Here is a 15,594-nt window from a genome sequence, read left to right on the forward strand (position 1 = left end):
CCAGCAGCAACCTTAGTTTTCCCCAAGAGGCCTTCCGTCCAGGTAGTGACCAAGCTCACACCTGCTTAGCTGCAGTGGGTTGCCAGTTGTGAGCTGAAGGGTGATAAGGCTGCTAACATCCTGTTAAATAATGACAAAGACACACAACCCTCTCTTGAGCAAATACTATAGCATTTTAATTCAAATGGCACCAAATAAAAGAAACTTCTTTCATCCTAACAATAACCTTTCTTTCAGATTATCAATCTCAAGTCCCTGCCTACCAACTCCATATGTAAACTGTATATTCATTATTCATGTTTGTGCATGTGGGATGGCATGATGACCCACACAGCGCTCTTCAGTTCTGGACCTGGGGTACTATTTGAGTGGACATTGTATGTTTTCCCCGTATTTGCATGGCTTTTCTTCTGGGTGCACTGCTTTCCTCCCACAGCCAGAAGACTTTCTGGTGGGGTCATTGGTATCTGGAAAAATTGGCCCCGGTTTATTCTGCCTCGCGCACCTTGCTTGCCAGGATAGGCTTTCTCTCCCCCACGACCCTGAATTGGATGAAGGAATTAGAAAATGGATGGATAGATGGATGGGTTGTGTATGTCTGCATGTCAGTGTAACAGTATGTATACGTTAGGATGCTGCTCTGATCTGCTGCATCTACTGTAAGATAAGATGAGGAATCTGGTTTCTAGGTCCGGCTGAAGGCAAGCAGACAGGCGAGGTGGAGAATGCAGACAGGCAGAGCTGGCAGGCAGACAAGGCAGAGCTGGGGATGCACTAGCCAGACAGAGAGATCAGGGAGAGTGCCGCACAGCCACGCAGAACAGAGGGAAAGGAGTCAGGAAGATTAAAAAAAGTGCTGGTCGTCAGGTCCTGACTCTGACTCAGAATTAGACGGATCTGACAGGTTCAGGTGGAGTGCAGGATGAGTAGTGAACAGGCTGGTTTATGCAAGGAGCTCTTCCATACACAGGTAAGAAAACTCAATGACAGAGTGTCTGGCTGTGGACAGGACAGGGCTTAAGTATCCGGTGCTGATGAGATGCTAAGGGGGAGGCAGGTGTCAGAGACAGCCACCCTAATCGCATTCTCATGGCACTGTTACCATGGAGGCCTGGGCCTGTGAGGTTTGGTTCGCTGGGCAAAACAGTATACAGAGTAAACTGGATCAATTTTTTGGCTTTGGAGTCAAAAACCCCCAAGAGGCTCTGCAACCGAAACATCTTTTTCCTTTAAGTTTTACAAATTGGATTGACCTCTTTACAGTTCACACATTGATTCTTACTGTATTTTGAATTAACAAAGTAAAGACCAGCTGAATTATAGATTTATATATCTATATCTATAGAATTCAGCTGGTCTCTACTTTGTAAATTCAATGTAGAGATAATCTTCTCTAATATCTTTTAATAATTGCTTCTGTAGAGGCAACTAATATGTGAATATTAGGGGTGGAGAACTTTGGCCAAGACACCAGGGGAAACATCCATACTCTTTTCGAGAAATGCCCTGGGATTTTTAATAACCACGGAAATTCAGAACCTTGGTTTTATGTCTCATCTGAAAGATGGTGCCTTTTCACAGCATAATGTCCCCGGCTCTATACTGGGGCATTAGGACCCGCACAGACCGTAGAGCTCTACCTATTGGTTCCACCACCACCTCTTCCAGTTGCAACCTTAGCCTTCCCTGTGAGGTCTCCCACCCAAGCCTGAGCTGGCTTACACTTGCTTAACTGGTAACTGGGTCACCAGTTGTGAGTTGCAGGGTGATACAGCTGCTGCTGCTGGCACTCGGGTATCTGCTTAACATGGTACAATGGAATGAAAAAGCCAGCGACCAAAACCAAACCTTCTTCAATACAGTCTAAAAGAAACACATACTGTTTTGCCTGGAGGGGAGAATTAGGAGGAGGCAATAGAATGAAATCTTAAATGAGGGCCTGTAACCTCAGAATCCAAGGATTTTGTTCCAGTATTTACTTGTGTTAGATATGAAGACTCTGGCTATGGAGAATCACAGAAATGTTTCAGATGAATTACAGAACAGAACATTTAATACCCTCTCACATGTAATGCATAGGTTTCCTCAAAGAGTTCCACAAGTTTCCTATTATTGTGCCTATACTGAATGCTTTTACTTTTGATGTAACAATAACAGACATTTTAACCACATTTTTAATAGGCATTTTTAATGTCTACTACTATAAATCTGATCAAATCCTGGGGGAATTTAACATTTTACCTTGGACCTAACAGTACACGCATTCAGATGTATTTCATATTCTTAATATTTTTTATAAATATTATAAATATATATTTATAAACTGAGTATAAATATAAAATTATTGGTTATAGTCTGCATGAATGACATGTTATTTATACTCAGTTCATTCAGACAGTTAAGTCTTTGTAGCAATGAAATGATTCCTTTAGTCATATACTCATTTAACTTCTAAAAATGTTGTTACAGCAGTTCTTTATCTTTAGAATAAACAGTTTTCAATTTATGATTACAAATAATATTTTGGGTGTGAAATCTTAACACTTTAATGAAATATTATTTCTAAAGCAAAGAGGATAGTGCAAGTAATTTATGTCACATAACACTAAACGCCTTCTACGTACAGTATATAGTGCTATAAAGGAGCATTATTGACAACATGAGAGCATTGCAGCTGATGAAAACATAAATGGATTAGAGCCATTATACAGTTTAGACTCCGAACAGTCCTGAAATTCTCAACACATAGTATAGCAAAAAGTAAAACCTGTTGCTCATACATCACAGGTGAGTTTATGTACTGTACAATGTTTTTTTTATATATTTTAAAGGCTGAGTGCAGTCATGCTGAAACTAATTGGGTACTAATAAACAAACACAGGGTAAGAAGTATCCATCTGACATGTTTCCATGGAAACACAAGTTGAAATCAACAAACGTTGATGCTGAATACTGTAATTGCATCTGCTGTGAGTCACTACATTGTATTATATGAAGGATAGTGTGGGCCATCTTTCCCTCCTGGCATGCATACAACTTCAACAAATAATCAAAGAATCAAAGAATGAATGTCCATTCAGCCCCCTGATTGAACAGTGGAGCAAACTGTTGTAGACATAACCACCTGGTGGAAGACAGAATTGGCAAAGGTTTACTCTACAAAACTCAAATTACTGAATTTTACATCAGAGTTTACTGACAAGTTCATCACTTTATAAATATAACACCTCCAGTAACAGTTTCAAGTATAAATAAGTATAATATTTGCTCATTAATTTCACAGCTGTTACATTTGGGGGCACTCTGTGGCATGAGGTTACTCCAAGAGCCAGTCTAACTTCGGTGAACACATCACATTGGATGTACAAGGAGGAAAAATTTAATTCATTTTTACTGCAAGTCAGAAGGTGCAAGCATGATAAAAAAGCTAGAATACTTTATAAACACTCAAGGACTTATTCGTTTCTCTCCAAGATGTCATTTTAACCAATCTCCTGCTCTAAATAGGACATCATTTAACAGCTGTTTTCAAATATGTTGTCCTTACACTTGATTGGCCAAAAGTTGGTTGTCAGGATATCATGGTCACATAGCAGAACATATGACCCAGTATACCTGACCCAGAATAACCACAAATCAAATTTCTTTCCCACCTATACTAAAACTAGCTGACTCCAGACAGCTTGTTAACTTGGGAAACATTTTTAGCAAATACAACATACAAAATACAATGCAGGCTATGCCATGGGGAATCTGAATGAGAAATTGTTCTTTAACTTGAAAAGACATCATTCAAATATTTGTAAAAATACTTCAAGACAAAAAGAGAAATTCACAACTTCAGAATGCTAAAAGGTGTACTGTAAAGATTGCTCTTGATCTTGATTTTGTTCTGGGAACAGTTTGGGATTCTGAAACCATTCCTGAAAGCCACCATTACTCTCTCAAACAAAATATCCAATCACATCTCTTATTTTCCCTACAGTGGCTAGAATTCAAGACCTTAGAAAGTTTGAAACTAAATCTGAAACTTTACTGAAAATGAAAGACTAGCTTTTGAGCAAAATCACAACAAGGTTATCAGGCTTAGAGCCAATTATCACCTTTCTTGAACCACAGCTTTAAACTGTTTTCTCGGCAAAGACGAAAACGAAGTGGTTTTCAAAGGCTTGTCAGATCCATATGTAACAAATTAAAGTGGTATAATTCCATCAAAGAGAGCATGGATACACACATTTGCTAGCATCTGTGGGCTTTCTGAATGTAGCCTTGAGGATGATAAAATGGAAAGATCTGCTTTGCACAATGAGCTCAAGGTACATGCAGCAAAGATCAAGGGAGCTTTGTTTGTGTCAGTTTTCATATGTACAGATGGAACATAAATAATACCTCGTCTCCACTTTCCACTATCCACTTTAAAATGCAACTCACACAGACCATCTTCAGATTTTTCTACATGGGCTCCAAATTGATCTATCAGAATATAGCTTGCTATGTCACACTGAAGGTGTTGACATTCAGAGCCGCTGTTTTACAGATCTTGGGTCCTGAGCTCGATTCCATTTTAGGGTACCTTCTGTGTTGAGTTCTTTCCCATGCCTGTGTTGGTTGTGTCTAAATGCTCCAGTTTCCTCATACTGTCCAATACGGTGTCTGTTTGGGTAATGCTTTGGATAATTGATTCTCAAAATTTTCTGCTGAATGTGTGTGCCCTACGATGGACTGTTCCAGTGTGTTTCACATCGACCCACTACTAGAGTAAACAGTTACTGAAAACGGACAGGTATTCTCACTTAAAGACTAAATACAACTCGAAAGTGTTTGGGATTACATTTGCATCGATGACGAATAAAGGAAAGCAATGTGACAATCGAAGCGGGGGAAAATGCTTGCTTAGAGATACGAAGTAAATAAAAGACTGACGACATTAATGAGGAGAAAAGTAACATACGGAGAGTTTGCCGGGTGCTTTTTCAGAACCTTAAGATATATTAGTACAATTAGTACTTGCAACATCTTTCCTCTCATTATGATTAGCATGTAACGCATCTTTAATTAGTACTTTTATATATAATATTTTCCGATTATAATAGTCTTAAATATTTTCCTTTTCTTTTTGATGTACAGATATAAAGCCAAGTCTTAATTATAACCGTGTCAACGTTCCTTGTTTTGATTTGCTCCTTTTTATCGTTGTCTGTTTCGAGCTATGTATATTCAAATGCCTTAACAACTTACATTTGCTTACTTTTGTTTCAAATACATCCAGCGCCTTTAGTTTTCTTTGATTTACATAAGCATTTCTGGTCTTTTGTGTATGTATGTGTTCACAATCAGACAGTACACCTTTTATTAAACTGTACATGTACACATAAAGCTAAAAAAGTGACAAATGGACGAAAGAAAAGTTTCGTTGGAGACGAACTGTAGTATTAAATTATTACAACATAAAGGTAATAAAATCCTTTAAGACCTTAGGTATAGGGTTCTCTGTGTATATTTGTTTTGAATTTTCTTATTAATAAAATCATTACGAACCCAGAAAACTATAGAACAACTACTTACTTCCTATGGCAACTGGGGAAACGTAAGCGAAAACACTAACAGAAAACGAAGCTTTCCTATAAGGAGACTTGAATCTAATTGGCTACTATAATACTGTTTTTAGCAAAAGAAACCTCTCCTAGTCTCCTAAAAAGTTTATTCAAACCCCTTTTTTGTGAACTCACCGGCTACCATCTCAGCTGCATCTGTTTTTGTGACTCTACACTGTACTACTGCCTGCAGTTCCATGTTTATCCTTATAGGTTACCCCTTCTGTACTTCTGCACCATTTGCTGGAGGCTAGGTTGTCAGATACCCAAACACATCAGTACCGAACCTTCTCTGACCACGTTGCATTACATCTCGTCAAATCACAGCAATTCTGCAACACAGCAACACTGTTGAGTCTATGATTCATCCCTGTATTGCTGTACTTTCGACATATTTTATTACGTTTCTTTTGTTTCTCTGTAGAGCAATTTACCTTTATACCTTATGATTCATCTCAGAAATGCAATAATTTCTGTACATGGCATTATGTCTGTAATATTTTTTTAAAAGAGGGGTAGATATGCACAATATTATATACGATATTAGGAGTCACCTTGAATAAAGACCTAGTAAATAGTAAATTAAAGTCTACATACTGTAGCACTTTCGGGTTCATTCGCAGCCAGCTTGCACAACCTGTAATGTCAGCTGTATGCGTTACAATACTTTAAATTGAACTGATGACAAAGCAAACAACGTACTTACTATACTTCAATCCTTAGTCGATGTTTGCATTTGATCGAATAAAACAATATTACAATTATTAGAAAGAATTTTTAGACTTCACTTTGTTTCACAAACAAATCAGATTTACTTGAGCCGTAAAAATATAATTTAATGACATTGTTCAGAACGAAAGGTACAATAATTAGATATAAGTGATTTTGGATTAAGAATATATTAATAAACAGGAAACTGGAAATTCTCACATTGGGGTGATGTAACTGGTGCAGTACATTTATTATTGATCATATTTATTTATATATTCGTTTTGTAACCATTAGTAACATTTATTTATGTAAATAATAAAATAGAAAATATACTATAGAAGTTGCAAACCAGATTAAAAATTTATAACATATTCAGGATTGGCCAAGAATCTGTCTGTATCAAGTATATTCATTCCTAACACACCAAGATATGTTGCTGCTTTACAAACAGCCCGGTGAAGAGCAACCACATACACCATTGGGCTTCAAGGGATGCTCTAAACAGGCTAACTGAATCGGTTTTTAGAAATGAAAAGACAAGACAACAAGGAGACCTTATTCAAGTACTCAGATTCAGAAAGTACGGGAGTAGGAAAGTGAGGACTCGAGGCCCTTATTTAAAAAAAGAATTGGCTTCACAAGCTACCCAGCTGCGTTGCATAATCTTATGCCATGGCATCTTTCATGAAAGGCTAGGTAGGTGAGATTCTCGAATCAATTTGCTTCCAGAAAGCAAATGTACTAGTTGGACCGAAAAGCCTTCAGTCTTTTGTAAACATTTTTACGTCCTTACGTTCTACAGAATTAGCAGCGAGCAGCACCACACCTGTTGCGTCCTGTTTGCAGCAGACACGGAATTGGGAGGGGCGTTAGGACCCGGAATACATTTGTCATCCACGTCTACCAAAGCTGCTTGCAACGGCTACAGCGTTATACAAGGAAGGAAGCATCATGCTGAGGAAACGGCTTGTGTGAGGTATGATGCATCTTACATTTATTTTGGTACAAAGTAGTCCTAGGTGTCAGAAACCTGAGGGCGGAGAATCAATCCACCAGAGGCGTTTGCATTAAAGAAATGTCTTGTCGTGCGTTGTTTGGCGTTTGGTTTCTAGAGGCTCTGGAGACGAAAATGCTTCTGTACTAGGGAGACATGGGCTAGGCAGACACCTGCAAGCAAGATTTCTGAGCCTTCTTTATTGTTGTGTAAGGACTTCGTGTTTTTTAAAAGCTTGTTTGTTGCGTTGTAAGCTCCGTGGACGTTGCTGGTCAGTAGATACTACTATTGAACATATTTTTGTGCACGTTAAATTTATCTTCTTGTTTTCAACAACGTAACAGTTTTAATCATCGTCATCACCATCATCATCGTGTCGGGATAGTATAACTACCTCCCGGTATGGTAATGTCTGTTGGAATATATCCTTTTTCTCAGGGCAGTTATTGGCCTAAGTCCATGTAGCGCTAGCGTACAGTAACTATATGAATTATCGCAAATAAAATAATCAAGGTAGTTATGCAGGAACGGTTTTCTTTTTATTTATATAGTACATATTACTAAGTGTCATATTAAGTTTTAAGCTTTGAAGTTGTGTGCACTGAAAGGTGCAAATAACATGCTAGGCTGTGTTTGAGTTAGACTAGTGAGATTTAAATTGTTGCATCCAGATGAATAACGTTTGAGACAGCCTTTTATCTGCTTGAGCACTTGACTGTGTTTTGTGATTAATATACATCTCAAAATAAGCCTAGATAAAGTAATTAGATGCTAAGGTAATTTAATGGATTCTGTGGTGTTTTTTCTTAATATAATTTTTTTAACAATCTCTTTGAATGTAGTTGATAATGGGGGGAAATGCGAGACTGTTGTGTAAGCGCTCAGAAAAAAAGTTATAACGATATAGTTTTAGCATACATCGATTTTTAGAAATCAACATGCTCATTTAGTTTAATAAAGGTGTGTCACAGTGTAGAATTCAGATCCTCATTTATGCATTCCACAATTTAATCTTTCTGAAATGCATAAGTTTTTTTTGTAAGGGGGAGCTGTTATTCTGTCACTCCCTGTGTAGGGTCTAGTAAAACATCTCCTAGAGCATACACTATAAATTCGTAATATTAAACATTCCGTGATTTATATATTAATTCAGATATGTTACCGTTTTTAACCGTAGAACTGTTTACTTCTGTGGAGGGAAACTTACACTCTTTGCCTTATTCCTCGCGTTAGCAAAGATTTGCGGTACAGCACTCACAACATATCAGAATATCACCGGGGCTGTACCATTGCTACCTGATGACTTCGAGTGTTGGTTTGCATGAAGTCTGCGCGTCTCCCTGTATATCTCCCTGTATCCCAAATATGTTGGGTTTTACATGTTTACATGTTGGGTTTTACTGTCTGTTCAAGGTGTCTATTTGGCCGTGTTGAGGAGGTTTATCCTTGGGTCAGTTTATTCCTGTTACAGCCAGCAAATGCAAATGACTGTGTGACTGTAGTGAAACAGATCCAAGAGACCATAAAAGACCTTCTCAGGTTTGCCTCCTTTCTGCTGTTCTTAATTCTGCAACTTAACTTTGCCCTTTAGTTTTGAGAGGTTTGATGTGTAATTGAAACCAGTGGCGAGGAGAGTGCTGGTTAGAAAATGATTAGCTGTAGATATTCAAATGTTTCGTCTGTTTCCTCTTTCTGCCTTGACCACTTTAGTTTGCAACAACAACAGTTTTTTTTCTGTATGTTTTGATTGTGGTAGGCACCACTTTATAACGCTTTATATCTTTTCTTAAGTTGCTCTCACAGAGTGCGGCTTTCTGTGACATGATTATCTATCCAAGCCTGCATTGCAGTGCCTACAGTACAATGTCGAGCAGTTATTTTATTTAATTTTTTTTTAATTATGATATAATAAAGGTATGGCACATTTTTGAAGGCACAGTGCTACTCCTTTCCTCACCTCACCCTTTTGTGGCTCATCTTTAGTCCTTCAGTGTAATGACTATAAACACACAGCAAAACTAAACCAAAATTGCTTAAATATTAAAAAAAAACCACAGTGAGCTAATATCATCATTCCCTTAATGTCAGCTGCACCTAGATCCTGTTTGCAGTGCTATTTGGGTTAATTTACAAACCCAACATGAGGAGTTCAAATCATTAGAAGTCTCCTAAATGTGTAAATAATTGAAAACCTACCTTTGTGCCAAGTTTCATGTGGGAGTTAATAATCCTGACAGCGGTTTCAGGAAGGATAGCTAGAAGAATACTTGAATACTTTCTTTCCCTTCACTTGATTTTTTTTTTAAACAATGAAGAACTGCCTTCTAGATTTCTGAATGGTGGTGCTGTGTTCAAGAAGAGGTAGTGCTACGCTGGATTCAGTCCAGGAAACAGTGACCAGATGTATTTTCGTGGCTAAAGTGCTCCATTGACAGACAAATTCAAGCCACTGACCTTTTCCGGCATCAACAATGGAAAAACGGGGCACAAGTGGAATCTGCAGGAAAGGAGTTGTAAGAGTTTTGAACAAGTTGCTCAGCCATATTGTCATCATGGTTTGTTTTTCCAAACTGTGACCTATATAAGGTTCTCAAATTACTTAAGTTTTAATAACCGAATGAGGTAGATGGGCCATATGGCCTCCTCTCAAAATACAACCTTTTTATGCTCTTATATGCTTAGGCCATGATGGGTCTATTTATTCTTTATTTGAATGTTGAACATTTATTTGGTGACTTTTCTTTGCCTGTTTCAATCACGTGAGGCTTTGTTTATCTCCATCTGCTGCCATATGTTGTACATTTGTGGCTGTATCCAAATCTTCAAGGTCAAGTTCAAGTGTATTGTCATTACACTCATATACATGGTATATGGTATAACGAAATGCTATTTAGCTAGCTCTCGGACATAAGTAGTACAAAGAGAAAAGAAAAACAACAACAACAATACGATTGTGTAGCAAAAGAAAGACAGAGACAACAGGCAATGTGCAAAAAAAAACAACAACAGGCAATGTGCAAAACAACAAAAAGGTAACAGGTTATGTGCAAAAATATGCATCAACAGAATAAAATAAAGGGATAGAAATTATGGGGAGTGAGCTTTTGACATGTATGGTAGAGGTAGATTTTCAATGTGTGTTTGGGTTTTTGGTAAGAAAGAAAGGAAGAAGGCACTGTGAGGTTCAGATCATAGGTGAGAGGTGAGTTGAGAGTGTGTATTCAGCGCTCCAGTACTTGAAACAACTTTTAAATTCAGCTCCTCTTTCCCTGTTCAAGTCGAAATGGAAATTGGAAAGCACTCCAGGCAGGGTTTGACACAACAGCTGAAGCTCTCCTGTGTATTCTAATTCATTTATAAAGAAAGGAAGTTATACGCATGTGTCTTGACAGCATATCAAGTACGGTTTCACCTGGGGCTGTACAGGACAATAGAATTTTCCTACCTGTCCATTTCCCATCAGTGAGTAATGTTTTGAAATATAATTCCAAGTGAAATCCTTTGAAGTCAGGCTACATGTTAAAAAAAGCTGACTTTACAATGAGATAAACAGAATTGTAGGGGCAAGACATTCTTATTTTATTAAATTCCTTCTTCCCTTGCAGCTGTTGACTAATAAAATTCAGTAGTGTCATGGGTCTAGGTAAAGGAAAAGCTGCCTTGCTTAGTATTTATGAAGTTGAGACCTTCGGAACCTGGGGGAAATGTCATCGTTTTGAAAAATATGAAGCAATTATAAAAAAAAACATTATAGATATTTTATTCTCTCTTATTTTTTTGAAAGGAGAAGTTCATATTGACTGTAGTGTTTTGTGTTCTTCCTGTTTTTTAGCTAATGATTTTTTTTAGGGTGAATAGATAAAAGGAACAATAATAGTTTGAAAGAACGGCAACTACATTAAAGAGCTCATGCGTCAGTGTGGAGTCTGCTGGGTGCTTCGGTTTCTTCCCACCTGCCGAAACATGCAAGATGTGGAATGTTGCATCAGTTGAAAAATTGGCCTTTATGGATGTTTAAAGAGGCTGTGAGGGGGTTGTTCAGTATTCTCAACTGGAATCTATGGGACATAGAACTAATTGAACATGATGGGCTGAGTGGCCTCCTCTGATTTCACAAGTGTGTTTTTTTTTATGAACAATTGCATATACAGTAACAGAGACTAAGTCTTCTAAGATAATTGGTATGCATTGTAGCTATGGTTCATTAGATTCAGCGCAAGAATATGACTGTTGTTTCATTGGTTGAAAGGTAGTTAGTAATCTTGTACACATTCAGATGTTTAATATATTGCATAAATGTATAGATTGGATGTAATTCTGCCAAAATGGCAGAAGCTGGATGGAATAAACATTTCGTATAAAGGTGTAAGTCTGTACTAAAGACGTGTTGCCACAAGCACTTCATTTTATGATTTTTGCTGCAAAGAACTTCTTGTAGTATGTTCGTAAGGAGGATTGGTGGTATCATGAACATGGTTATAATGATTATACAGTGTACATGAGTGACACCTGTGCCAATATCTATTCCATGCTCTGTTGTAATAACCATCTGCAAGACCTAGGGTCTTTGTGCCCACTCACTGTAGTGAGGGCAGTACTCACTATAACTCAGTTTTGGTCTTGAATGGTTGAGTTAAACTAGTGTAGGTATAGAAGCAAAACTATTAGTGATTAATGAAAATTCGCATCCTATAGTTTAGGAAACAGAAAAGCTGTAGCTGAAACAGAAAAACCTTTTGTTAAAAGCACTTGTATTTTTAAAATATTCTCCTATTTTTGTAATAACTTAGTTTCAAGAGAATGTATGCCAATACAAACAGCAACAGATTTGTATGTTTCACAAGGTTTTTTCTAAGCATATTGAACTATTTATGGACACAGTATAGCTCACGTAATCAGGCTGTTTGTTATTGATGCCAGATTCTGGTACCCACTGAAGTAATAGGTCCTCCTCTATAAATAAAACAACATGCTAGTTGCCTGAAATATACTGCAAAAAAACAACTATTTCCATTTTTTAAATTCTCAGTATTTTAAATTGTAATTTCCAACAATTTATTAATTCTTCACAATGAATGGCACCAAAAATGAATTTATTAAATATGATGGTCTTTCATAAAGATCTATCTCATTTGGTGCCTGGAATTGCAGCAGATTTAATTATGAATCATCCTCACTTTGACATTTACAGTGTACATTTCTTATGTACAGAGTAAAAACCACGGCCATAATTTTCTCCTACAAACTCTTTTTTTTTTGTGCTGTGTCATTGCTCATTAATTTGGGTGAAGCTACAGATTCACTTGAGAAAAATACCACCATGAAGTTCATACTACAGAAGCAAACTACACAGTTTTGAATTCTGTACTCATACCGTTAAAAGTTTTTGATACATTATGGAAAAAGCAGAGCAAGAAACAGAAGTAAAACAGTGAAAGCCTAGCAAAAGCATTGCAATACATGAAGAGATATGATAAAAGATAGTAGAAGCCAGGGTAAACCATATGAATGCATGATAAAATCAAGGGATTACTGTAAAGGTCCTGTGGCGATTTACTGTGCTGAACAATTCACATTGACAAAGTACGAGTGAGGTAAATCCATCGTCAACATGATTACTCATCAGCCTGCAGGATTACAACCTGTTCCTGATGTGCAGCCTCCTAGTTGGAGGCCTTTGAAGTGGGTTACGAAGATGCTTCTGTATGGATTGGTCAAGACTAGCCCACCCGTTATTAGGGGGTGTCATTTTTAGGGAGTGAGTGAGCCTGTGACTGAGTTGTGTTGGTAACGAATATGGCAAATGGATCTCGGAACTGGTGGAACTGTGGAACCTCAGCATTTAGATTTCATATGTAACAATTTATACCCGTTTGTGCCAGTTTTCATTGGTTTGACCAGCTGTGATATTGAAGATAACATACTGTACATAAAAATATATACTGCATCTACAGTATATATATAGAGAGAGAAAAGTGGAAACATCCTCTCTTGTATTTAATTTTTTGGTTGATCAATATGAAGTTTTGTTGTGCTGTTCTGTTTAAAAATGAGAGACTACAGAATGTGTTAGTTTTCTGCATAAGGGTAATCAAACTGTCTCTCAAGGTTTAAAGGTTAACCAGATTTGTGGTGTGAGCCCTTCACAGCATTATTTCCCCAGATCGGGAGGCATTTCTGTGGTTTTTTAGTATTTAGTTCTGTTCAGTGTTGATGAGACCACCAAACTGTCCACATCAAAAGGATAGTCTTATATTAAAATAAACATCTATCTTGTTGCAGAATATGAATATTGAAAATGTTATTTTCTATTTCCTAAGTAGGTAAGTAAGGAAGTGTTCTAAGTGTAGAAATATTCTAAACCATCTCCAATTAAAAATAGGTGAGAGACTACTTTATGGTTCCTATCTAGTCACCTTGAGTTGCAACATAACAGTGTGATAATTGTTAAAGAACCATGAAGTCATGGGATTTGACATATTCTTGTAGGAATGACTTTGTAGAGAATGCAAGAAATCACAGCACAGTTCAGCAAACGTTTGAAACAACTTTTATTTTGGTATGAAAAAGTCAGTTTTCCATAGAACACCAAAAGAAGACACAAGTCGTATCACCCATGGTGCTCTCAATCCAGTCAATCATGCAGGAATTTTTATAGTTTGGATAGAGTTCTGGTCACCCATTACTATAGATGGGTGTTAGAAGTGATTATTGCGTATGCATTATAACCATCAAAAATTATCCGCACACAATGCAGAGAAACAGTTCTGATTAAGTTATTCCCACCTCTCCATTTATTCTACAATGTCTCATACTCAAGACAGCTCAGGAATGAACCTAGGTCAGGTTATACAGTTTTTAGTGTGTGTTTACATATTAAACCTTGACATAGAGCCTTCTGTAATTATTTGCAAAACAGGAACAAGGATTGACATCCTAGATATTAGATCTAGGATGTGGAAGTCATTATAGCCATCTGAGCTGACCACAACCCATTTAGTTGTATTTCCCACCCTGTATACCACTGTAACTGACCTGGCCTGAAAAACCGCAGCGATCTGCTCCCTCATACCTGGAAATCCATTTAAGGGCAGTGAGGTGGCTCTGTGGCTATGGATCTGCGCCTGTGGTTGGAAGGTTGCAGGTTCGTATCCTGGGTCCAGCAGAGGACTCCTACTCTGTCGGGTCCCTTAACCCCAACTGCTCTAGGGGCGCCGTATAAATGGCTGACCCTGCACTCTGACCCCAAGCTTCTCTCCCTGTCTGTGTGTCTCATGGAGAGCAAGCTGGGGTATGTGAAAAGACACATTTCTAATACAAGAAATTGTATATGGCCAATAAAGTGATCTGATCTTATCTTTAAAATTAGGGTGTAGCACAACTGTGCTGTGCAAACAGGAAAAACTGTCTATGGTCCAGTCCTTCATGTCAGCTGTTCTTCGATGCTCTTTGAAGATGCACAACATACCATCTGTTGGAGATCTCACGTTTGTGTTGCTGTTGATACAAGATTGTGTTAAGAGAGACATAGTTATGTGGTCCCAGTGCAAGTGTTTCTGGCCTAATTGTTTTGCTGGCCATCTGTTTCTGTAGTTGACTGTTGGCAGCAGTGGACTCAGTGTCAGTTCATGCTCCAGTTTCCTTCTGGTGGACCTAATGTCTTCTCATTGCACTGTGGGTGTCTCCAAGTCTTTTTGCCAAAGGGGTTTTTAGAACAGCCTGCATTGCTCATACTATTTTAATCTGCACAGCAGAAATGGATAGACTCTGTGCTCAGAGTTTATTTACAGTAAAATGAAGTCTTCATTTTATTAAAATGAGATTACATTTTCTTGTTGCAATAACCAAAGATTTGTATGTGGTATGCAGCCAATTAAATTAAGCTGAAACTCATTTAATTTGTCAGTTTTGTCAATTTGTACTCAGTTTCACCTGACAATGAGATTTGTTTTTTATTTTATTTTGAATGCACACAAAAGTATTTTGCTGTAATAACCTGTGTCACACCTTTCTCTCCGGTAAGACATGTTTTGGCAGAAACTTAAAATACCTTCCTGCACAACTATGAATGTTTTGCCATGAATGTTTATTTAAAAGTAATTGCGAGAAAAAATGGGTGACTTTGCTGCATCCCATTTTTAATCTATTACATCTCAGTTGTTTTAATTTAGAATTTATATTAAGTGTCAAAAAAAAGTTCATTGGTGTTTTTGATAACCGTTCTGTGTTTAAACTGGATTTAATAAATGAAAATCCCTCATCTCAGCATCCTTCCGTTGTGGAGAAGCTTTCTAC

General features: G+C 37.5%; 1 protein-coding gene across 2 annotated transcripts in view; it reads left to right on the top strand.

The window, feature by feature from the left end:
- The first annotated feature begins 7,198 nt into the window (after positions 1-7,198).
- The window catches only part of rab27b (RAB27B, member RAS oncogene family), a 66,183-nt gene continuing 57,787 nt past the window's right edge, over positions 7,199-15,594 (top strand). Inside the window, exon 1 of one of the 2 annotated variants that reach the window (XM_015362359.2) lies at positions 7,199-7,281. The gene's annotated coding sequence lies outside the window, so the exon portion shown is untranslated. Of the gene's footprint in view, positions 7,282-7,373; positions 7,509-15,594 lie in introns of those variants that run through there. The other variant, XM_015362345.2, reaches the window with a different exon arrangement.

Source organism: Lepisosteus oculatus, chromosome 3, assembly GCF_040954835.1.
Source record: "Lepisosteus oculatus isolate fLepOcu1 chromosome 3, fLepOcu1.hap2, whole genome shotgun sequence".
NCBI classification, from domain to species: domain Eukaryota; kingdom Metazoa; phylum Chordata; class Actinopteri; order Semionotiformes; family Lepisosteidae; genus Lepisosteus; species Lepisosteus oculatus.